The sequence below is a fragment of the Oryctolagus cuniculus genome, chromosome 17 (genome assembly GCF_051225735.1).
Source record: "Oryctolagus cuniculus isolate XC-2025 breed Fujian yellow rabbit chromosome 17, ASM5122573v1, whole genome shotgun sequence".
NCBI lineage: Eukaryota > Metazoa > Chordata > Mammalia > Lagomorpha > Leporidae > Oryctolagus > Oryctolagus cuniculus.
In genome coordinates this window covers 38,441,448-38,466,191 of record NC_142883.1, presented here as the reverse complement: position 1 = coordinate 38,466,191, position 24,744 = coordinate 38,441,448, and the positions used below count along the sequence as shown (strand labels likewise).

Here is a 24,744-nt window from a genome sequence, read left to right as displayed (position 1 = left end):
TACACAACCTCAGTGTTCAGTCCACAGACAGCAGCACACAGAGGATCATCATTTGTAAGACAAGGAAGTTCTGCACGTGGACCAAAACGTGCATGTAGGAGATGGGTGTCACGCCTCCTGCCCAGAGCCCATCTCCCAGGTTCAGTCTCAAGTGTGATATCCCCTGGAGAAGAAGCAGCAGACCTGAAACCTCACCTGCCCACCGAGTTGCTTCTTGGCACTGGCAGTGTCCCTGTGTGGCCACAAGCTCTCTGTGGGAAGGGACCATCTTTATGGCATCGGAATGGAGAAAAGCTAAAGTGCAACCATGGTGGCACTCCCATTACCTTCCAGACAAACGCTGGCCCCCAGTTCTTAAGCTGTGGTCCATGGTCTGCCTGGGTGACAGCTGGGTGCCTATGTGTAGGATGGGGAGAAGATGAAGGGAATTGGAGGCGCTTGCCCTGGAAGGTCCACCTTAAGGCTGCACAGACAGAGCCCACGCTGGTGTCTTACTGCTGTCTACTGAGAGAGGGGGGAGGGCTCGTGGTCAGAAATCCCAGCCCAAGCCTCCTGGTCGCATCTCCTTGGTTTCTCCTGCAAAGTGATGGCTTGCGGGAGCAGGAAGGTGGGACAGTCCGCCCCCAACTCTGCTCCGGGTGCTGTGGGCACACCGAGAAGAATCAGTGCCCCTCCTCAAGTTACACAGGTGCACAGGGCGGCTGCTTCCCCCACAGGAACAGAAAGAAGACGCCCATTTGTCTAGAGAGGGGCCCCCTGGGGGCCAGGAGCCTCCCCCCTTGATAGATTCCTGACAAGTCCTGGAAGTTCTGGGCTCTGAGAAGTTCCGAGAAGGTCATGACGTTTTCCATCTGCAGAATGGGTACACGGTCCCTCTGCCTCCTCCCAGTGCACCTCGGGAAATGTGGGCCCCAAAGCAGCACACTGCTGGGACAGCCTTACTGGAACGTCCGGCAGTGGCGTGTGGCTGGGGCATTTTTGCTCCGGAGACATCCTGAATTCCTTAGGTCAACACATGAAGAGGGAAAGAGCCCACATTTTCCAGATTCTTCTCACAACCCTCAAAGCATGACTGTCGTAGGGGAAGCCGAGCATTCCGATTTGGGAAGGGAGGGCAGGAACCAAGATTGATGGAAGTGAGTCATCCTCACTCCCCCTTCCAAGGCTCCTGCAGGCATTCATTCCACACAGATGAGCGGGCACCTTTGTGGGCCAGGTGCTGCAGATAAAAATACCCCATCGTTTGGCAAGCGAGAAATTGGAGACCCAGAGTCCCCAAGGTAACAGGGCAAGTGACCCAGCGGAGGTTTTAACCTAGGCAGTCTGACGGCTCAAGAGGCCGGAGGATGCAGCCATTGTAGAACCATCAGCAGTGATTAAGATACGGTCCCTGTTCCCCAGGGGATGCCAATCAAGTGAGGAGGGCAGGTGAGGCACTCGCTGATCACGTGAAGACCGATTGGCTGCAGAGGCAAGCAACGTAAAGGAGCAGTGCAGGTGCAACCAGGGTGGGGGAGGCCCCCCGAGCAGCCAAGGTTTGAGAGACCAGGAAGAACCTCCCCGGGAAGGTCGGGGCGGAAGTGTGCGTCCTCACGAGAGGGAACAGCAGATGCGAAGTCTCGCGGGCGGTGAGTAGCTGTGAGAAGTCCGTCAGAAGATCAGTGACCTGAACAGAGGCTGTAGCAGCCGGCCAGCGTGGGGACGGGAGGCGGGAGGCAGGGGCGCTAGCCCGGGGCCTCCTAAATCATAGGCAAAGTCGGATTTTGCCCTGAGATCCACTCAAGGATGTTAGACTGAGAGGGCAGGGCAGTCTGCAAGGTGTTCAGGCCCACCTGAGCTGTGGCACAGATTAGAGGGGCACAAGCGGAAGCGGAAACTGCTCCAGCATCTTCCAAACCCGCCGTCCCCGGAGCAGCTGCGCTGTTTCCCCGCGGGCCACGTCTGACGTCTCCCTGCGGAGGCTCCTCCCTCTCTCCCTCCCTCCCTCCGCCCGTCCTCGTCTTCCTAGGGTGGAGTCCCAGTGTTGAGCTGCAGATAAGATTTCTGAGTTCTTGTGAAGTCTTTGCTGTCGTTATTCTTTCCCTGCTGTTTTTTTTTTTTTTTTTAACTACGTTTTGTATGTTTTAGTGTGTTATTTGTTTTCATCTACTGGAAAGGCAGAGAGGGAAGAGTGAGATCATCCATCCACTGGTTCACTCCCCAAATGCCTGCAGCAGTCAGGGCTGGGCTAGGCTGAGGCCAGGAGCCAGGAGCTCTATCGGGCTTTCCCCACGACTGGGGCAGGTGCCCAGGTGCTTGGGCCATCTTCTGCCTCCCAGGTGTGTCAGGGAGCTGGATCCAAAGTATGGAGCAGCTGGGACTTGAATTTGTACTCAGATATGGGATGCCAGCATCACAAGGGCTGAAATGCTGTACCATAACCCACCCCCGCCCTCGCTCTGGAGAGCTGAGGTGGGGTTCAAGGTTCAAGGTTGAAAAGTACTTCCCCTAGGACCTTCGCAGGTACTGTTCCACTGCCTTCTGATGATGCCAGAATGGTTCTCTTTCCTTTGATCTCGTATTCGTAAGATTTCTCTTGTATCTCATTTCATCTTGAGCATGTTTTCAAAGAGATTTATTTATGTATTGGAGAACCAGAGTTACAGATAGAGGAAGAAAGAAAGATCTTCTAGCCACTGACTTTTCTCCCCAAAATGGCCGCAATGGCCAGGGCTGGATGAGGCCAAAGCCAGGAGCTTCATCCAGGTCTTCTGCTTTTTCTGGGGCATTAGCAGGGAGCTGGATTGGAAGTGGAGCTGCTGGGACTTGAACCAGTGCTCATATAGGATGCTGACATCACAGGTTGTGGCTTGACATGCTGCACCACAACCCAGCCCCCATCGTGGGCACCAGCCCTCAGCTGCACTGGCCTTCCTGAGTTTCCCTGAATCTATCAACCTTCGCCCACTCACCTCTCCCCTCTTCCTGGAATATTCCCCCAAATCCTTGCAGGGCCAACTGCATCTTGTTAATCAGGCCTGAGCTCAGAAGTTGCTGACCTAGCAAATACTAGATGTATAAAACATGCTGTTAATTAATTAGAAATAGTTAAATTCAGCTGGGATTCTGTGGGGATTTTTTTTTTTTTTAAAGGACTTAGTATTTGGACCAAATTCACAGTCTGATTCATCGTTCAACTGCCTGGGGGAAATCCCTATCTGACACCATACATAAAGTAATCTAGGTGCCTTAGACCACTAAATGTAAAATAAACACTATAATATAATAACAGGGGTCAGCACTGTGGTGCAGAGGGTTGAAGTCCCAGTCTGCAGTGCCAGCATCAGGTATGTGTGCTGGTTCAAATCCTGGCTGCTCCACTTCTGATCCAGCTCCCTGCTAATGCATGGGAAAGCAGTGGAGGACAGTCCAAGTCCTTGGACCCATGCACCCACGTGGGAGACATGGAAGAAGCTCCTGGCTTCAGATTGGCTCAGCTCCAGCTGTTGCGGCCACCTGGGGAGTGAACCAGTAGATGGAAAGCCTCTGTCTCTACTTCTCTCTGTAACTCTTTCAAATAAATAAAATCTTAAAAAAATAAGGACTAACATTCTAGAATAAAACATAAAATGTCTATAACATTGTAGGACTGGAGGTTTTTAAAATTATTATTTACAAGGAAGAGTGACAGAGTGGGAGAGATAAGATCTTTAATTTGCTGGTTCACTCCCCAGATGGCCACAATGGCTAGGCCTGGGCCTGGAGCCTGGGCCTGGGGCTGGCTGACAGCAGGAGCCAAGAATACCATCCAGGTCTACCAAGTAGGAGGCAGGGGTCCATACCCTTAGGCCATCTTCTGCTGATTTCCCAGGTGCGTTATCAGGGATCTGGGTTGGAAGGGGAACAGCTGGGACTGGAACCAGCTTTCATATGGGATGCTGGCATTACAGGGCGGGGTTTGACCTGCTATGCCACAACAGGATAGGAGATATTTAATCGGACACAAAAAGCATTAACCATTAAGACAAAATAAGTTGGAGTAGATTAAAATTTAAAAGTCTGTTCATCAAAAGATACTATTAAAGGAGTAGAAAGGCAAATGAGAAAAAGGTATGTGTGATACACAATATAAAATGGACTCATTTTTAGAATATATAAAAAATGTTCACAATTGATAAGAAAAAGGCACACAACCAAGCCCAGTAGAACAGTGGACAAAATCTTGAACAGATGCTAGACCAGATGCCCGAGTGGACAATGAACATGTGGAAATGCTCAATTTCACTGCTCATAAAAGAAATAGTTCTTAATTTTAAACATTTATTTATTTGAAATGCAGAGTTTATAGAGTGGTCTTCCATCCACTGGTTCACTCCCCAAATGGCTACAATGGCCAGAGCAGGGCTAGTCTGAAGGCAGGAGCCAGGAGCTCCTTTTGGGTCTCTCACGTGGGTACAAGGGCCCAAGCACTGGGCCATCTTCAACTGCTTCCCCAGATGCGTTAGCAGGGAGCTGAATTGGAAGTGGAGCAGCCAGGACTCAAAGCAGTGCCCGTATGGTCAGCTTTACATTCTACATCACAATGTTGGCCCCAAGAAATACAAATTAAAAGCATAATGTAATATCACTATATTCTCACCAGACTGACTAAAATGAAAAGGTAAATAATATAAAATGTCAGTAAGTGTTTGGAGTATCTAGGACTCTCATGTTTTGTGATGGGTATGTTTTAATCCCTTTAAAAGTAGCCATTAAAGCTAAACATATGCGTGGCCTAGTGTGGGGAGCAACTGGGAGCAACTCGGACTAGACTAAGTTACTGGAATTAAGACTTATTCTATGCATCTGCTCTCCCACAATATGGCGCTGGGAGAGGAGGAAACAGCTTCTACACAGCTGCCTCCAGTTCAACCAATAAACTATAGGACCTGCTCCTGATTGGAGGAGAGCAGCGTACTCGGTGTGTGGGTAGCAGAGTTGGGATTGGTGGAAGAGGACTATAAAGGAGGAGAGAGACAACATGCACCAGGAACATCTGAAGGAACACCTGGGCAGCCCCCGAGAGAGCCGGCCGGCAGTGTGCCGCTCCCCCGCGGAAGTGGGGAAAGTGGCTAGGGGGAACCGCCCTTCCACGGAGGTGGAAGGGTCAGTAGCCAACCTGGGAAGAACCAGCAGCAAACCCGGGGAGGGCCGAGCAGACGAAAGAACAATGCAGGGTCCTGTGTCGTTCCTCCGCGAAGAGGGGGAGCGACATAATGGTGCCGTGACTCGGATAGGAAACCTAGGAGGGAAGAAGCGGGAAAAAGTGGGAAAATACCGGAGAGAGAGACTAGAAGAGCCTAGGGAAAAGCCGGACGGAAAAGGTGCCGGAAGAAGCTATCGAAAGCCTAGGCATAGACTCGGATACAGACTATGGGGGGAAGCTAGGAGATTGAAAGCGAAAGTGAAACCTAGAAGAAACTTAGACTCAGATATGGACTGTGGGGAGAGGCCAGGAGAAATGAGAGGGGAATATTGTTGGAAGAAAAGTTAGGAAACATACCGGGTAGAGAAAAATGTTAGGGAAATTGAAGCCGCGGGGGCAGGCTGAGGCGGAGACGTAAACTATGTTGGAATTCTTCAAGTCAACCCGGGGAGCAAAAGGCGAAAAGCTAAAACCAGAGGCAGAGACGCGTCAGCTAGGTTGGAATCCGTCAGATTAGCCCGGGGAGCAAAAGACGGGAAGCCAAACCAAAAGGCGCAGACGTGAGCTGGGTTGAATTCGCCAGGTTAGCCCGGGGAACTTAGACTGAATACCGGTGGCGGAAACGTGAGCTAGGCTGTGTGATTCGCGGAAGCTGCCGCGCGCAGAGAGAGCGCGTGGGGCACGAACGGGGAGAGTGCACGGGGCGCAAATAGATAGAGAAAACGTGGGGCTAGCGCGAAGGCCGTGGTACGGGCGCAAAGGGCGCGGAGACCACAGAGCGCGCAGAGCCGGGAAGCCACCGCGGGGCAAGGCGCCAAGAAGCAGCCTCAGGGCGGGCGCCGGGAAGCCGCGGGGATAAGAGAAACAGAAGTTTAGAAGTAAAATGAGAGAAATAGGAATGCTGGCAGATAGAAGTAAAATAGGAGAAATAGGAATGCCCGGAGATAGAGAAACAGAAAAATAAGGCCTCCCCACAACATGGCAATGAGAGAGCTTGGATTCGGTCTGCCTGATTAGTAAGACGATAAGCACCTGTGGGCGGCTAGCAGCTTATGCGCCGCAGGTCACCGAAGACAGGCACGAATTAACATCAATAAGTCTCCCCACAATACGGCAATGAGAAGGCCCGGATTCGGTTTGCCTGATTGGGCTTGTAAGCACCTGCAGGCAGTTCTAGCAGAGCAGAGCATGCGCTGCAGGGCACCGAACACAGGCACGCATCAGCGCCTAAAAACCTCCTCACAACATGGCGAAGAGAGGACCCGGATTCGGTTTGCCTGATTGGTAGGGCTTGTAAGCACCTGTGGGCAACTCTAGCGAGCAGAGCAGAGTGTGTGCCACGGGGCACTGAAGACAGGCGCGTATCAACGCCAAAAAAAAAATAAATAAATAAAAAGAAAGGGGGATCTGTGGGGAGCAACTGGGAGCAACTTGGACTAGACTAAGTTACTGGAATTAAGACTTATTCTATGCATCTGCTCTCCCACAATATGGCGCTGGGAGAGGAGGAAACAGCTTCTACACAGCTGCCTCCAGTTCAACCAATAAACTGTAGGACCTGCTCCTGATTGGAGGAGAGCAGCGTACTCGGCGTGTGGGTAGCAGAGTTGGGATTGGTGGAAGAGGACTATAAAGGAGGAGAGAGACAACATGCACCAGGAACACCTGAGGAACACCTGTGCAGCCCCCGAGAGAGCCGGCCGGCAGTGTGCCGCTCCCCCGCGGAAGTGGGGAAAGTGGCAGGGGGAACCGCCCCTCCACGGAGGTGGAAGGGTCAGTAGCCAACCTGGGAAGAACCAGCAGCAAACCCGGGGAGGGCCGAGCAGACGAAAGAACAATGCAGGGTCCTGTATCGTTCCTCCACGAAGAGGGGGAGCGACAGCCTAGGACTTAGCAATTACACTCCTAGATAAATGCCCAATGGAACTGTGTGCATACATTCATCAAAAAAAGAATGCTTACAGAAGAACTGTTGGTAATGACTCAAGATGGGAAACTACAAAATATCCCTCAATAGTACAATAGCTAAGTGCGGTATAGCCATAAAATGGAATAATAGTTAGCAATGAGAATAAATGATTTTGTTACATGCAACAACATGAATGAACCTCATAAACATATACTTAGTAGAAGAAGCAGTACACAAGATTTTATGTTCTATGATCCCATTCATAGAAAATTCAAACCCAGACAAAAATAATCTATGGGGTTAAGATATTACTTTGCTTTTGTTGGGATGAGTGGGTAGTTGGTGACTGAATGGACCTGGGAGAGGGATGGGAATTTCTAGGGCACTGGTGATGATTGAGCTGTTTTTTTAAAAAACAAAAAAAATTTATTTGAAAGGCAGAGTTAAAGAGAGAGAGAGACATCTTCCATCCCCTGGTTCACTCCCCAGATGGCCCAGAGCAGGGATCCAAGCACTAGACCAGCCTCTGCTGCTTTCCCACGTGCATTAGCAGGGGGCTGGATCAGAAATGGAGCAGCCAGGACTCAAATGGATGCTCATATAGGATGCCGGCACCACAGGCTGTGGCTTAACCAGCTGCACTACAACGCCAGCCCCATGACTTATCTTGTGAAATGGGTACTGGTAATGGGCATATTCACTCTGGGGAAATGTATCAGTCTATACACTTGTGGTTTGTGCACTTTTCTATATATGAGGCTATTTCAGAAAGTTTGTAGAAAAGTTGAATTAAAGATCATTTTGATGCAAAACATTTTTGAAGGCCATGCTTGGTTTCTTCACAGTATTTGTTGTCCAAGAAGTTTGTGAAGGTCCCTCATAGGCATGGATTTCAAAATTATTTTGCAGCAGAGCAAATTTACCTTTTCTATTTTGCACAAACATTTTGCAGTGTGCTTGTTTATATTACCTTACAATGAAAAGTTTGCCCTTAAAAACTTATGAGGGTTAAATAAGACAATAAAGGGCTCAGTTCATACCTAGTGTATGACAAGCGTCCACTAACAGTTAATTGTTAAATTTCTTGGTACAATGACTGGTGGACAAAATGAGACACGTGTTTAGCAGCATGAAAAATAAATACAAAAGCTGATTCACACCTGCTAGGAAAGCTATTTTTTTTCCCGTTTTCTTGTTAATGGGGAGATAATTTGACATAGTTTCATGGTACGACGTGGTGCTTTCACACATAAGTGCATTGTGTAATGATAAAAGTGAATGGCTGGCCTATCCATTGTCTCAAACATTCATCATTTCTTGCTGGTCTCTTCTGGCTGTTTTGAAACATGTAATGGGGCCGGTGCTGTGGCGTAGCAGGTAAAGCCACCGTCTGCAGTGCTGGCATCCCATTTGGGCACCAGTTCAAGTCCCGGCTGCTCCACTTCCAATCCAGCTCTCTGCTATGGCCTGGGAAAGCAGTAGAAGATGGCCCAAGTCCTTAGGCCCTGCACCTGTATGGGAGACCCAGAGGAAGCTGCAGGCTTCTGGCTTCTGGCTTCTGATCGGCACAGCTCTGGCCACTACAGCCAATTGTGGAGTGAACCAGTGGATGGAAGACCTCTCTGTCTCTGCCTCTCCTTCTCTCTGTGTAACTCTGACTTTCAAATAATCTTTTTAAAAAAAGAAACATGTAATATTATTAACCATAGTCACCCTACTGTGTGCTCGACTGCCAGAACTGGTCCCTTCTATCTAAATGTTTCATGGCACACACGACCAAGCGCCCCCCACTGCCCTGTGCCTCCTCCCTTCCCACCCCTGACGATCACTGCTCTAGGTTCTGCTGCTGTGAGATCCGACTTTTTTGATTTCACGTAGCAATGAGGTCACATGGCATTTGTCTTTCTGTGCCTGGCTTGTTTCACATAGCATGATGTCCTCCAGGTTTCCCTGTGTTGTCACCGATGACCGCGTTACAGCCTTTTTAGTGGCTGAACAGTATTCCAGTATGTTATACACACCACTTTTTCTTACCCATTCTTCTGCTGATGGGCACTAATGTTGATTCCACATCTTGGCTGCTGTGAACAATGCTCCATGGAATGTGGGAGAACGGACATCTCTTCGACACTGATTTCATGTATTTTGGATACAAGTCCAGTAGTGGGATTGCTGGATCGGAGGGTAACTTTGCTTAAAATTTTTGAAAGAATACTACACAGGTTTATGCCAGTAAGTTTAGCAACTTGTGTAAAGTACACATAATTTCTCCAAAAACAGAAATTCAGCAAACTCATGTGTAAAAAAAATCTGAATGTCATCATATGTATTTTAGGATTTAAATTCTTTTTTTAAGTCCTCACAGAGACAATAAAAGGCCTAACTAGTTTCACTGGTGAATTCTACTACACATTTAAAGAATAAGTAATACCACAGTATGTTCTTTCAGAAGATAGGGAAGGATTGAGCTCTTTGCGGTTTGTTTTAAAAGATCAACAATAACTGCTGTATTAAAACATCCTGAGTATAAAAAAGAGGAGGTTACAGAACTATAACCCTGATACTATAGTCCTAATCGGTAAAACACTTAATATATAACAAGTAAAATCCAGAAAAAAGAACAAATAAAACATAATTAGATTTTCTTCTCTGTTGCGCACGTGCCTGACTGTTGAGATTTGCATGTTCGAGTGTCTGCATAGAGCTCCCTAAGCACTTCCTGTAGGACCGTCCAGTCTGCTGGTGAGGAACCCCTCCTGATGTGAATGTCTGTGTCCTTCCCAGTACGTAGAAGTTTTCAGCAGCCTCACTGGGTGGGTTTTCTGTGAGGTTTTCCTTCTCTCCTCCATCTGGAATCCCCGTAAGTGGACGCGTGCTCACTTACTGTAATCCCATAAGCCTCAAAGGCTTGTTTCATTCTTTTAAATTCTCTTTTGCTCTTTGTCTGATGGGGTCGTCCCAAAAGCTGTGTCTCCAAGCTCAGAAATTGTTTCTTCCGTGTTTTTAATCTCATTTATTGAGTTCTGTAGTTCAGAGACATCTGACGATCTCTCTCGTTACCTCTATCTGATGCACTTCTCGTTCATATCACGAGGTGCATTCCTAATGCCATGGGCGTGCCTGTGTTTTCTCGTATCTCATTAAGTTTCCTTAGAATCGTTGTACGTAATTCTCCATCAGGCGATTCTTCGACTTCCATTTCTTCGCAGTTTGTTGCCAGGAGTAGCTGTGTCCCTTTGGAGATGTCCTAGTGTCTTGTTTTGCAGGCTGCTTGTGCCCCTTGTGGTTTCTGGGCATCTGGTTGGTCAGTTGCTTCCACCAAGTTTTGCAGAGTGGCTTGTGTGGTAAAAAGCTTTGTGCTGGCTCTGCGCCCTCGCGTGTTGCTTGCATACACTGCATGCATGGGCTCTGGTTCCAGATGTGCACTTGAGTACAATTTCTGTGGAGTTTCTTTGGGTGTGGTCGCCATGGGTAGTGCCTGTGGCTGCCTCAGTGGCCTGGGCTGCAGGGGTTTGGGGATTATACCTCCAGTTAGTACACGACTCCCTTAGGCAAGGCAGGCTTGCTGGCAGCTCTGAGCGTGGTAGGCCTGGCTGCTGGTGCAGAGCAGGTTGTGAGAGATGGGGCCACCGCTGTGGGCCCAGGCAGGTGTGGTGCAGTGTGCCTGGCACCAGGGAGGGGAATCTGTGTCTCAGAACTTCAGGGGCCTGGTCACTCTGAGTTCTTTCCTGTTCTGTCTCCACTAGTGTTTACTGAACACATCAGGGGTGATTCAATCTACCTCCAGCTACTCCCCCTAAGTCCCATGGTTCACACGGAACTGCCTGTCACCTGTGGAACGAACTGGATGGAAAGGGGAATTGGCTTTGGGAGAAAGAGTGTGTGTGTGTGTGTGTGTGTGTGTGTGCGTGTGCGCGTGATGCAGTGTGGGTATTTCTGAAGGCATATTTGTGGGGCTGCGGGTGAGTCCGGGCCCCAGGCAGGCAGAGCGGGTGGCTGGTACTGGATATGCGCCTTTTCTGCAACCCGGCACCCACCCACTCTTCTGACTAAACAGCTCGCTCCAAGTGTGCTTCGGTTGGCATCCCAGTGCTGTCTACAGATCTGGGGATGGACCTGGATTCTACATCTCTCTCCTCCCTTTCTCTCTCGTTTTTTGAATTTGAAAAGCAGAGATAGACAAAGAGGCAGGGGCTGGAGCTTCCTTCCACTGGTTCACTCCCCAGGTGCCTGCATGGGTTGGACCAGGCCAAGCCAAAGCTGGGAAGGACTCAGGTGGTCAGGTGGGTGGCAGATACTCAGTCACTTGAGCTGTCCCCACTGCCTCTCCAGCTCCGTATTGGCAGGAAGCTGCAGTCAGAAGCAGGTGGCGGGTATGAGATGCAGGCTCTCTGGGGTGGGAGGCCGGCCACACTGAGCTGAGTGTCTGCTCCTAGGGCCTTGAGCCCCTTGAGTCAGGCGGCACATCTATGCCCTGGCTATGGAGAGAGAGAGCTTAGGGAACAGGACACACTCACCACGTCTAGAGAGGAGTGAGTTGCTGCCTCTCTCCCCACATCTTGTCAACAGAAGCTTCTGGAAAGAGGGTCTCTCTTGCCCTGGATGGCGTCGTGGGAAGACGTGAGACACGTGGTCACCGGGCATCTGTGACCCCAAAGACCTGGTGAGGCCAGGGGGGCGGGGTGAAGCCACGCCCTGAGGAGACTGTGGCAGGCAGGGCAGGGAGTGCCCAGAGGCCCCGGGGGCTGCATTCGCCCCAGTCAGCTGCACCTCAGCCCTTCTCAGTTTCCAAAGTCTGAACTTGGGTTCTCCGTCACTTGTAGGCCGAGGGGCTCTAACAGGGGCATTAGTGCACTTGGCGCTGGCACCTTTTAATTCATAAAATCTGTTCTTTATCAAGCACGTTGTGACCCCAAGCCATCGAGAGCACGGGACACTTGTGCCGACAGATCTCTTGGGACCTCGTGGCCTCCCCAGAGGGCAGGCAGAGGTGGCCTCATCGCCCTCCTGTGAGTAGAGGGCCCCAGGCGTGGAGAGACTCTTCTCTGTGCAAAGACCCTGAGCCGGGCGTGGGAGGGGCTGCAGCTTGACCCCGGGCCCACCGACTTGTCTCACGTTGCTAGAGGGGTGGTGCAGGCCCAGCACAAAATGCAGCTCCTTCCTGTTCTAAGTTCTGCAAGTGAAACACAAGGGACTGGCTGCCCACCCACCCGACGGTGTCCTCTTGGCCCCGGGGCCTCCGTGGCGAGGCCTGGCTCGCCCATCCTGAGCTGGGAAGGGCGAGCGCACTGCCTGGGATGTCTCTGGGGCAGTCATGCGGGAGATGCTTTCCCTGTGGCTTTGTTGATTTTACAGGAGGGAGTCTGTGATCACCCTTGGAAATGTTGATGCTCTCGGGAGGGAGCCTTGGGCGTTGCGGTTGGGGTCTGGAGGCCGCTCACCCCCAGGGTCCTTCTTGATGCTGCGGTTCCTCCCCTGCAGGGCAGGGCTGACGGTGATGTATTTACGACCCACGTGGAGGACGTGGCTGGCCATGCCCCTTTGCAGGAGGGGACACAGGGACCTGGGTTGTAACCTTGCCCCAGGCTGGGGGACCAGATGCCCCCTCCAGATGCCCATCCGAGGTCCTCTCTGCCCGTGAGGCCCTCCTTGAAGGGCGGGACTGTGTCACTCACCTTCAAGTCACCATCCCTAGGCACATACTGTGGCCAACAGCTGGGGCTCAGTATGTTTGTGGAAATCGTGGGCAATTTGGCTGAGCTTTAGGCCAAATTAGATTAAAGGCTAGTTGAGGTTTTCAACTCCTTTTAGTCCACAGAGAACAAAATACTTGAGCAGTTCCCAGACACTGGCGAGTGTCCAGTCCAGGTGCTCGGTAACTCTTCCAAGTAGCAAGATAAAAACACTTGATGCAGTGAAACTGCTCTGTACTGTGCAAAGCCCTGATGCTGATACCGGCCACATGTCTCTGCCACCCTGAGGCTGGCACAGCCATGGCCATCTCACAGATGGGGAAACTGGGCCACAAGAGAGGGCGGGGAATCTGTCCAAAGTTGCAAAGCTGGTAAGTGACAGACAGGACTTGGACCCAGATGTTTGTATTCCAAGCCCGGGGTTCTTTGCACCCCCATCGTAACAAGGGGAGTATGTTTATCAGTGACTTCTCAGGGGACCCTGAAGGGCTACAGGGGAAGGAAGATGAGGTTGAGGAAGATGAGGGTAGCCCATTTTCTGAGCACCTACTACTTGCCAGGTCCTATGCTATCCTTAATCACTTCCCAGGGGAGGATTTACAGGGAAACTGAGGCTCTGAGCCCCTCCCCTACTCAGGTCCCTCTACAGCCCTGGTTAGTGGGTGTCACCAACTGACTGCACTGGAACCCTGAATCACCCTGAGTAGAGAAGGTGCCCTTGCAATGCCTGCATGCTATATGGGAATGCATGGGATCCAGTCTCACCTCTGCTTCCCATCCAGCTTCCTGCCAGTGCACCTGGGAGGCTGCAGCCAATAACTCAAGTGTTTGGGTTCCTGTTATCCACGTGGGAAACCCAGACAGAGCTCCTAGCTTCAGCCTGACCCAGCTCTGGCTACTGTGGACATTTGAGGAGTGAACCATTGGATGGAAAATTTCTGCCTGCCTGTCTCTGTTGCTCTACCTTTCAAATAAAAATAATTGTTTTTTGAAAAAATAATGAAGGTTTTCCCGGGCTTGACAATAGCCCTCAGGGTGTTCTGGACGCTAGGAAGGATACATTGTGGAGTTTTGGCTGCAGCCTGGCAGGGGCCTCAGGTCCACCCCAGATCCAAGCCCCAAGCACATCCCAGCACAGAGCTCAGCCCTGGAGACACTGCCCGGCCTCTGTGGGCTGGGGCGGCAGGTGCACGCAGAAGGGGGCATGGATGGCCCAGCCCCAGGCCAGCGCTCTGCATGTGCGTTTTACGCTGAGCCCCACAGGTGACTTGGCCACCTCTGGCCACTGTGCCTCTGGAAAGAGAAAACCAGCCCCTTGGGGTTAAAGAAGTTGGGGCGTCTGGAAGGAGGTGTGCCAGGCCCTCAGGAAAGCCAACTTGTGTGTGGCCGGGCTGTGGCGCAGGAACGGGCACGGGGACCAGGCTGGGAGACTCCACCCAACCTGGTAGACTGGCCCCCGGGATCCACCCATGGAAGGAGCTGCGCAGCCCCAGGAATCCAAGCTCAGAGGCCAGACGCCCACAGCCCTGCTGGCGGCTCGCACTCGCCCACGAGGTGCCGGACAGGCTGTGCCGCATTCTCTGTGCCCAGAAACTCGTTCTGCGTGCCAAAGGCAGCCAGAGACACTTGGTCTGAGGGGAGAGGGGCACACCCCGGCTTGGGCTGAGCCGGGTGGGATGGGCTGCCACTTTGCACTGGGGCAGCCCGCAGGGCCCTCTGAAACGAGGTCACAGGGTTCAAGACCTTGTAGCTCCACCACCCATGTGAGAGACCGGATGGAGTTGGGCTCCTGGCTTCGTCCTAGCCCATCCCCAGCTGTTGCAGGCATTCGGGGAATGAACCAATGGATGGAAAATCTGTTTCTCTCTGTCTCTCTTCCCCTCTTCCCTCCTTCCCCTTCCCTCAGATAAAAAGGAAATTAAAGATAAGTTTATTTTGGTGCAAAAAAATTTTTTTAAAAAGATTTATTTATTTGAAAGGCAGAGTTACAGAGAGAGAGGAAAGTCAGAGAGAGAGAGAGAGAGAGGTCTTCCATCCGATGGTTCATTCCCCAGATGGCCGCAACAGCTGGAACAGCACCCATCCGAAGCCAGGAGCCAGGAGCTTCATCCAGATCTCCCAGATGGGTGCTGGGGTCCAAGCACTTGGGCCATCTTCTACTGCTTTCCCAGGCACATCAGCAGAGAGCTGGATCAGAAGTGGAGAAGCCAGGGCTTGAACCAGTGCCCATATGGGATGCCAGTACTACAGGCCAGGGCTTTAACCAACTGTACCACAGGGCCGGCCCCCAAAAAGTGTTTGAAGTCTGTATTTATGAAAGGTCTTCAAAATGTTCATGAAAAATGTGAATTTTGAAAAAGCCATGGATTTCAAAGTTTTGTTTTGCTTTGTTTGTTTTGTAGTTCTAATTCCATTTGCTGCACACTCTGGAGAAAGCTTGTCCTTGATTTGTAATCAGTATTTAGGCTCTGTCTGGGACATTCAGGACATTTTTGTTTGTCAAGGACTTCGGGTGTTCCCAGGATGGGGGGCTTTCAATGCTAATGGGGAACCAGTCTTGGGGAAACAGGACACCTGGTCACCCTGCTGGCGTTTACATAAATGGGAAGCCAGGTATTCATTTATTTAATTGAAAGGCAAAGTGACACAGCGCAGGGTAAAACCAGAGAGAGATCCCCCATCTGCTTGTTCACTCCTCCAATGGCTGCCATAGCCCCAGCTGGGCCAGGCCAAAACCAGGAGCAGGAAACTCCGTCCAAGTCTCCCAAATGGGTAGCAGGGTCCAAACACCTGGGCCATCTTCCCAGGTGCTTTAGCAAGAAGCTGGATTGGAAGCAGAGCCATGGGGACGTGATGAGATGCTGGGATCGCGCGTGGCAGCGTAGCCTACTACACAGCAACACCTGCCCAGCTCTTGTTTGGTTTTTATTTTTAATAAAAAATTAACGTTTATGGGTCACCTTCAGGATATTTCTTGCCAAGTGATAAAACTCTTTGTATTCTCTGTCCTTAAAAAAGCCCGGAGGTCCTCTCAGGAGGGCGACAGACAAGCTGTTGGCCACCGTCTCCCTGCCTTCGAGCTGAGCTCTCTCCTGTACTGCTTGCAAATGAGAGCCCGTGGAGGAAGGTGCTTTTCTAGAAAGACAAGGCAGGTGAGAGGCAGGCTGCTCAGCGTATAACTACGCCCACAAGGGAGGAGGCGGGCTCATGAAAACGCTCCCGGGGTAACCTGGGGACAGCGAATTTCCACAGGCTTGCGCAGTTCTCAAATAGGAATATCCACCTGCAAGATGAGTTGTGCAAGAAAAGTAAATGTGATCTTCAAAGGCCTGGGCTTAATTTCTGTGAGGCGTCTCTGTTGTGTCGCGGCAATGGGAACTTGGTCTTAGTCGGTTCTGAGTCCTCAGCTTTTCTCCAAGGTTAGTGTCCACGTTTGGAGGGAGTCGGGGTGGGGTGGGGGCTGCTGAGCACTGTGCCAAGGTTCAGGGCCAGGCTGAGGACAGCATCACCTAATGATACCGAGAGCAAACACCAGGCACTTCCGGCAGTGCCTGTGGGCTTGCCCTTTTGTTAAAAACTCAGAACAGCCTTAATCGCTGCTATTAAAAGATTCCTCTATATTTCATTTTATTTATTTGAAAGGCAAAGAGACAGACAGATCTTGTGTGTGCTGGTTCTCTTCCCCCATATGGCCGCAACAGTGAGGGCTGGGCCAGGCTGAAACCAGGAGCCTGGACCTCATCAGATTATCCACGAGGGAGGCAGGACCCTGGCTCCTGGCTTTGGCCTGGCCCAGCCCTGACTGTTGTGGCCATATTGGGGAGTGAGCCAGAGTATGGAAGGCCTCTCCCTCTGTAACTCTGCCTTTCAAATGAATAAATAAATCTTAAAGTAGAGCTGGGACTGGTGTTAAGCCACCAGCCGTGATGTGGGCAATCGCTGTTAGAGTGCTGGTTTAAGTCTCAGCTGCTCTGCTTCGGATCCAGCTCCCTGCTAATGTGCCTAGGAAATTGGTAGAGGATGGCCCAAGTCCCCGGGACCCTGCACCCACATGGGAGACCTAGATGGAACTCCTGGCTCCTGGCCTGGTCCAGCTCCAGCTCCTGTGACCACAAGGGGAGTGAACCTGCAGAAGGACGATTCTCTCCACCACCCACCCCCTTGTGTCACTCTCTGCCTTTCAAATAAATAAATCAATCTGAAAAAGACAGAGTAGAACTGAGGTTTGGAACCAAAGGCCTGATTCTTGAGGCCACTTCATTTCCTTTATTTACTGAGCACTGGCCAATGGCCCATTACCTGACGGCAGCCCACAGCGTGAGCAATGAGCAAAGCAGGCTGGACCCAGCCTGCACCAGCTTCCCTGCTGGCCTTGGCTCCCCTGCTATCTTGCGGCCACCATGAGACACCCTGGCCTCATTTCCTCCTGGACCACGTTTTCTTATTTTTCTTTTCCCATTCCAGGGGATGCCTGGGGTCCGGCAGCTCCTAGAAAGACGGGTGCTCATCCTATGATTCCTGTGATCTGCGCTGTGCCGTGGAGGGGAGCGGCTGCCGGGACTGCTGCTCTGAGGCTGCTTCACACATGAAGGAGAAAAGGAATGAAAAAGTAAGTTTATTTTTGGTGCAAGGAGTTTTGACATCAGTGCATACTCGGGCTCCTCACAAGGTTCAGGAAATGTGTAGCCCAAAAAGTCTGGGCATGGATTTCAAAAATATTGGGCACTGAAATAAACCTTTCTTTTCATCTTGCTCTCCCATGAATTTAAAAACCAATTTATTTTTAGTTACTTGAAAGGCAAAGAGACAGAGAGCTGGAGATCTTCTACCTGCTGATTTACCCCCAGAATGCCTGCAATAACCAGGGCTGGTCCAGGCTGCAGCCAGGAACCAGGAACTGAATCCAGGTTTCCCCATGTGGATGACAGAGGCTCGGGCGCTTGAGCCATCGCCTGCCTTCGCCCAGGGTGTATATTAGCTGCGCTGGGACTTGCACTGAACCACTGCCATAAAGAATGTGGGCATCTTAACCAAACTCTTACCTCTCCTTGAACTTTGTTTTAAAAAAGGATTTATTTATTTATTTGAAAGGCAGAGTCATGGAGGGATGGGGTGGGGGAGAGAAAGAGACAGAGAGGTCTCTTTCCTGGTTCATTCCTCAAATGGCTGCAATGACCAAGGCTGAGCCAGGCCAAAGCCAGAAGCTTCTTCTGGGTCTCCCAGGTGGGTGCAGGGGCCAGGGACCTCGGCCATCCTCCACTGCTTTCCCAGGCGCATCGGCAGGGAGCTGGATCAGAAGTGGAGCAGCAGGGATGTGAACTGGCGTCCATGTGGGATGCCGGCATCTCGGGCAGCAGCTTAACCCGCTGCGCCACAGCATGGGCCCCTCTGTGGATTGTCCCCCCACTCGGTTCCATCTGCGCTGAGACCCGGAGCAGCACTCCGACGTTGCATCCATGCCCAGGAAACAAGCTCTGCAGGCCTTCTCAGGCGTGGTGAACACACACACCGGCCGTTTCCACTCAGGGACCTGACTGCCCAAACTCATGAGACATGGAGTGTCCTCCCCAGGCCCCCAGATCCCCTGTTCCCGGGGCAGGAGCACTGGCCCTAACGCACTACATTCTTCTACACCCTGAGTTAGCTCACAGCCGTGTGCTTTGAGTTTCAAAACTTTGAATCCTTCCCTGCCCCCTGTAGCAAACCTCTCCCCTCTACAGAGTATGTGCGTGGCTGCTCCTAAATGTCAGGAGGACGAGCAAGGACAGAAGCAGATCCCAGGGGAACAGAACTGCTGTAACCACTGCACGCCGGGACCTCACTTGCATTCCCACAGGCCAGGCCCTGTGAAATAGAGCTCCATGCGCTACTGATGTCCACGGTGCCGCTTTCACAGCAGCACCTCTTTATGCCTCAGGTTACTGACCTGTAAAGTGGGAAGAATAATGCTACCCACCTCATAGGATGTCTGGGAAGATTCAAATGAGTCACACGGTGGTACAAAGTGCTCGGAAGTTTCTAGCAAAGAGTGAGTGCCATGGTATTAAGATTATTATTAGTCATCCTGTTTGTCTTTCCTTTTATACCTATTAGAGGGAGAGGACAATGTTTTTTGTTTGTTTTTGTTTTGTTTTGTTTTTGATAGGCAGAGTGGACAGTGAGAGAGAGAGACAGAGAGAAAGGTCTTCCTTTTCTGTTGGTTCAGCCTCCAATGGCCGCTACGGCCAGCACTGCACTGATCCGAAGCCAGGAGCCAGGTGCTTCTCCTGGTCTCCCATGCGGGTGCAGGGCCCAGGGACCTGGGCCATCCTCCACTGCACTCCTGGGCCACAGCAGAGAGCTGGCCTGGAAAAGGGGCAACTGGGACAGAATCCGGCGCCCCAACTGGGACTAGAACCTGGTTGTGCCCGCGCCGCAGGCAGAGGATTAGCCTAGTGAGCCGCGGCGCTGGCCGAGGACAATGTTTCAAGGTTCATTTCTGTGTCTTCAGCATATACCAGAGTCCAACATGTATCAGTGTTCAGTATATGTTGAATCTTAATTGAATGAACAAACTGTTGTGTGTTGTCCTCTGGCAATTTGAAAACTGAATTCAGACCTTGATTCGATGAAGTCCACTGACTGCTCCCATCAGCCACCCACCCTGACCCCTTTCTCAGGATGTCAGATCTGGGGCCCGCGTTGTGGTATAGAGGTAAAGTCACCACCAGCGACACTGGCATCCCATATAGGCACCAGTTCAAGTCCTGGCTGCTCCACTTCTGATCCAACTCCCCGCTAATACACCTAGGAAAGCAGCAGAAGATGACCTAAGAATTTGGGCCCCTGCACCCACGTGGGAGACCCAGATGGAGTTCCAATTTCCTGGCTTCAACCTGACCCAGCCTTGGCCATTGCAGCCATTTGGGGAGTGAACCAGTGGGTGGAAGATTGATCTCTATCTTTTTGTAACTCTGCCTTTCAAATTAATTTTAATATATATTTTATATATGAAATACATAAATAATGTCAGACCTGGAAGGAGCTGGGAGATCCCTGGTCTGACTGGCATCCACAGAGGGTCTTTGGGCTCTGGGAGGAGGGAGTGCAGTGCCCAAGGGCACCTGCTTGGTAGCCGAGGAAGGATCTGTGATGCAGGGACTTGGGCAGCCCGGCAGCTCTCAGAGACGGAGCCCCCTCCCTCGCACCCATTTCACTGACGACACTGAACGGACATGCTCTGTGCTGTGCTTTGGGGGGAGACCACAGGCTACGGTGCTAGATCAGGGGTTGAACCCCAGCACTTGGCGGTTGTGCACCCTTGGGTGAACTGACCCTTGTTTACCTCGTTTACAAAACGGGACCAAAAAAAAGAGTTGGCAGGAGCTTCATGGGCACTAAACCCGCGCCAGTGCGTTCATGTTTCTGGTCCCTTCCCCTCTATTCTGGGCACAAGCCAGAGAAGCAGGAGACAGGGCCCTTGTCCGCCAAGAGAACTGAACGCAGCACCATCCATCTCTGCCAGCAGAGGAGGCTTGAGCAGAGATGAGAGGAAGGGGGGCTCAGAGGAAGGGGAGCGGTGACTGGGGTTGCTTGCTTAGAGAGGCAGTCCCCGTGGTGAGGGCAGGCTTGCCAGAGCAGGTGAGAAATGTGGCCAAAGTGCTTGTCAGAGTGGCCTTCCTGACCACCTGCTCCGAGTAGTCCCCGCCCCCCTCCCCCAGCCTCCTCCACTCACAGCTCCCCACCACGTGTCCCTCCGTCTTGCTGTCTTCTCCATATTCCCAGCCGGCCGTACACCCCGTGAGAGCAGGGCCTCATCTGCCTTCTGCCCAGTGCTACGACTCCTGTCCCTACAGCAATGTCTCGCGCATAATAGTAGCTGCAAAAATATTTGGTGGCTAAGGAGTGCCACACTGCAAAGCTTGGTATTGAGTTCTTTGGGGGAAGAAAGGCGTGACCTGGACTAGGAAGAGTGTCTTACATTTGATACACTTATTTTTATTTATTTGAAAGGCAGAGAGAGATCCCCCACCCACTGGTTCACTCGCTAGTCCAGGGCTGGGCCGTGCTGAAGCCAGGAGTCAGGAACTCAACCCAGGTCTCCCACGTGGGTGGCAGGGACCCAAGTACTTGAGCATCACCTGCTGCCTCCTAGGGCAAACATGAGGAGGAAGCTGGACTTGAACCCACATACTCTGTTACGGAATGTGAGAGCCCCAAACGGCACCTTCACTGCTGGGCCTGATGCCACCCCTTGTACTGGAAATACTGAGACATAAAGTGAGAGGCACGAGGCGCTATGAGCTGGGATTTGACCATTTCCCAAAGGCAAAAAGCAGGGCTCACTGCGGAGCGTGCCGAAGCTGCCAAAGGCGTCCCCGACCTTTGGCCTGCTCCTTCACTCTCCTGCCTGCCCATGAGCCTGGGCTAACCCCGCCCACGCGAGGCTCCGGGTGCCTCGAGGTCAGCCCACCTTCACGTGGGATCATCCGAAGTCACAAGTGAATCTTGAGTGCCTCTGACTTGGTCACGTGCTGGTCCAGCCACGTGTTAGAGACAGGACACTCTGCACTGTGCGTGGATCACCACACATCTTGTTTGTATCGGAGAGCGAGGGAAACTCTAAAAGCCTCTACCCATAAAACTGTGGTGTCGAAAACATGCTTCATAAAAACTCCTTAGTGACCAGTCACCCCAGTGACCTCGGGTGGCATATGGTGGAAAACACTTTGGAAAACCATGACCACTGGTTGCCCAGTTTTGCTTGTGTGCAGTAGGGGGCGCTGTTGATACAAACTATATCTGTGCAATGATGCCATTATACTATCTACAGTTTGGCTGTGTCTACAGTCTTGCACACTTAGTTTACAAGTGTGCAGAGCAGAAAGTGACTTTACTCCGTTTGAAGGACAATGGTTTTCCTGGTTGCATTCAACTGAGTGTAACTGGTCCTTTTCCTATAAAAATCCTATTGACTGTAACCAGCGATTTTCCTGTAAAAATGTTTCCACTTTTTTCAATTCTCACCTTCCTCTCGAGGTTATATATGTGAGGTAGTCCAAGGATTCCTGTTGGATGTCCTCAGAATCCCTACATTAGGGGAAGGTTGAGCTGTCTGAAGCCAGGGAAGCTACAGTCCCACCCACTGGCTTACAGCAAACCTAAACAAATTGGGTGAAGCCCAGGTCTCCCAAGAGAGGAACTTCTGAGGCTGCAGAGGGAGTTGTTTGGGAAGCTGCTCTTGGGTTCCCCAGGTATCAGTCATTTAGGGGGAAAGTTGCCACTAGGCATTGCGGGAGGCGTGAGAGTTACTGAGTGCCAGCTGGTGCACGGGCACTGGGCAGCAAATTTGCCTTTCTGGAAGGTCTGAGCGTCCAAAATAAGGAATGAGTAAAGGGTGCCTTCCTTATTCCTGGCCCTTCCTCCTCCACCAGGCAACCAACCGGCCCCCAGAACAGGCTCAGGCTCGCCAGATTCTGCTTGGACCACCTTGGGAAGCTCAAGGGCACGCGGTCAAGGAAACACCGAGATGACTGGGGATGTGCAGACACTTGGACCTTTTTTGGCTTCTAGAACCTTCACTGTCCTCAGCCAGTTCACTCCTTCTTCTCAAGGTGGATCAGCGAATTCCTAAGAGGTTCCGGCTGCTCCTCACGGCTTGGGCACTGGCAAGGCTGGGGATCCAGGCTGTCTTGGTGCCTCAAAACCAAGCAGGGGGAGCATCCCACGACTCCTTTCCCCTCGCTGCATGCAGCAGCCATGGGTAGAGGTGCCAGAGAAGGGCTGGGAAACAAAGGCGGCTTTCACCCGGGACCGGCGAAGATTGGACGGCGCGGCGCAGCCCCAAGCCCGGAGCAGGCTGCCGTCCTGTGACTCGGAGCTCAAAAATGTGTGAAATTTCTTTTTGCTGGGTATTCTACATCAAGCGGAACCTGTTCTCAGAGAAACATTCCATTTCACAGACCCTAATGGCTTTCCTCTGTGCCGGTGCATTAATGAGGCTCCGGCTCGTTCTAATCAGAAGGAAGCCATGCAGATAATTGCCTGAATTTTTAATTCAGGGTTATGATAGGGGAATGAAAGTCACACTGCTGTTGCTGAGGCCGCCTCCAGTTCCAGCCCATTGACTTTTGCAATTTTCTTTGATTTCCCCCTCTTCTGCTCTTTCTCCCCACTCCCACTTTCTCTCTCTCTCCTCTCTCTCTCTCTCTGGCTTGGTGGGGACTGACAGTTTCGGGTTGGGGCGGAGTGGAGGAAGGGGGCAGCCCTTGGGGTCTCCTACACAGTCTGTCTTCCTTTTTTTTTTTTTTTCCCTCGCCTTTCCCATCCCCCTCGCCGGGAGCAAGTGGATCCTGCTGCACCTGTCACCCCGGGGCTGGTTCTGGGAGAGTGCCCTGCCCTGCCCTCCCCTCCCAGGGTCTCCGTGCCCATAAGCAAGACAGGAAATTTGCCTCAGGAGAGGATCTCCTTTGGCAATTGACTTCCCATTTCATCTCAGCTTTTAGGACAAGGGAGAGAAATGAGAAGGCAGAGTGGAAAGAAACGGGGCGGCCCGAGCAGCTTAGAGCCCCGGTTCCTTGCAAAGGCAGTTTGCTCAGCCATGCAGGAAGCTGGAGGAACCTAAGATTGGGGTCCTCCTTGGATTCTTTAACTCCTGCTGTAACAATCGCGGGGTGCCAAAACTTCCAAGCACTGACCAGATCTGAAAACTACAGGTGATAGAATGAGAATGCCACCTGCATTCACTGCCACCGGCCTGCAGTGAGAAAGGAGCCCGAGGTCACTAGCAAAGGGTGCACTCAGCTTCCCCTGGATCTGGGACCTTGGGGCCAGACAGAATTTGCCAGGGGGAGAGGCAACCCTTGAGTCCAGCTCCAAGCACACAAGCTGGCCTTGTGAGAACAACTGTGGCTGCAAGAGGAGCTCCTTCTCCCAGCACTAGCACGAGTGTCCCCGTGAGCGCATGTTCCTGCCTTCAGACGGGACTCAGCACAGGGACCCTTTCTCCTGCAGACTGAGCTCAGAATTGTTGGGCACTGGCCATGTGGCTTCAGAGACCAGAATTGAGGTCCACGTCCCTGGCTCTTGGTAGGTTTGGGGTTCCCACTTGCAAGAAAAAGATGTTTGCACTGTGCACAAGCACCCCCTGGGTACCAGAGGCTTTATGTAGCATCGTTAGGTTTAGTCCTGACGAGCACCTGGTGAAGGGATGACTGTGCTGCAGATCGGGAAGCTCGGGTTCACCAGAAAGAAGAAACCTTGCTCCCACTCCCACCCTGCCTGGCCGGGCAAGGTTTCAGTCGGGGAAGCCAGACTGGCTATAAGGACCGCTGGCATGGTCCTCCCAGCAGGCTGCAGCTCTCCCCGTACCATGCTGGTGGTCTTTGCCCACCATGGGGCTTCTGTTGCCTCAATTCGCTGTCACCCCAGGCACCCCTCTGCTGGGAAGGCCACCTGCAGTCACCTGAACACTGAGGGAGGAGGGGGAAGGCGAGGCTCCCCCAAGAACTTCCCATTTCCTCAGACCGGGGGCCTTGTCGAAGCTCTGTGATGTTGTCTGACACTGCGGGTGTCTGCACAGGTGCTTGCGGCCCTCTGTTGAACTTTTTAAGCAAAATCCACTTCCATTTCTTTTAATGGAAAAACACGAGGCCAGGCCCACCTTGTGGTGCAGCAGGCTAAGCCACTGCTTGCAATGCCAGCACCCTGTATAGGAGTGCTGGTTTGAGTCCTGGCTGCTCCACTTCCGATCCACCTTCCAGCTAAAGCACCTGCTAAGTTAGTGGATGATGGCCCAAGTACGCAGGTCCCTTGCCACCTGTGTGGGAGACCCAGATGGAGTTCTGGGGTCCTGGGGTCCTGGCTTCTGCCTGGCCTAGCCCCAGCTGTTGTAGCCATTTGGGCTGTGATCCAGTGGATGGAAGATTGTCTCTGTGTCTGTGTATGTGTGACTCTACCTTCCAAAGAAACAAATCTTTTTTAGAAATAAAGGTGTGTCT

General features: G+C 51.9%; 1 long non-coding RNA gene across 1 annotated transcript; it reads left to right on the top strand.

The window, feature by feature from the left end:
• Positions 1–1,254: 1,254 nt before the first annotated feature.
• LOC103351524 (uncharacterized) lies at positions 1,255–24,744 on the top strand. Its single transcript, XR_007911471.3, has 3 exons — positions 1,255–1,628; positions 17,231–17,375; positions 22,180–24,744. It is a non-coding gene; the product is annotated as an uncharacterized LOC103351524 (long non-coding RNA).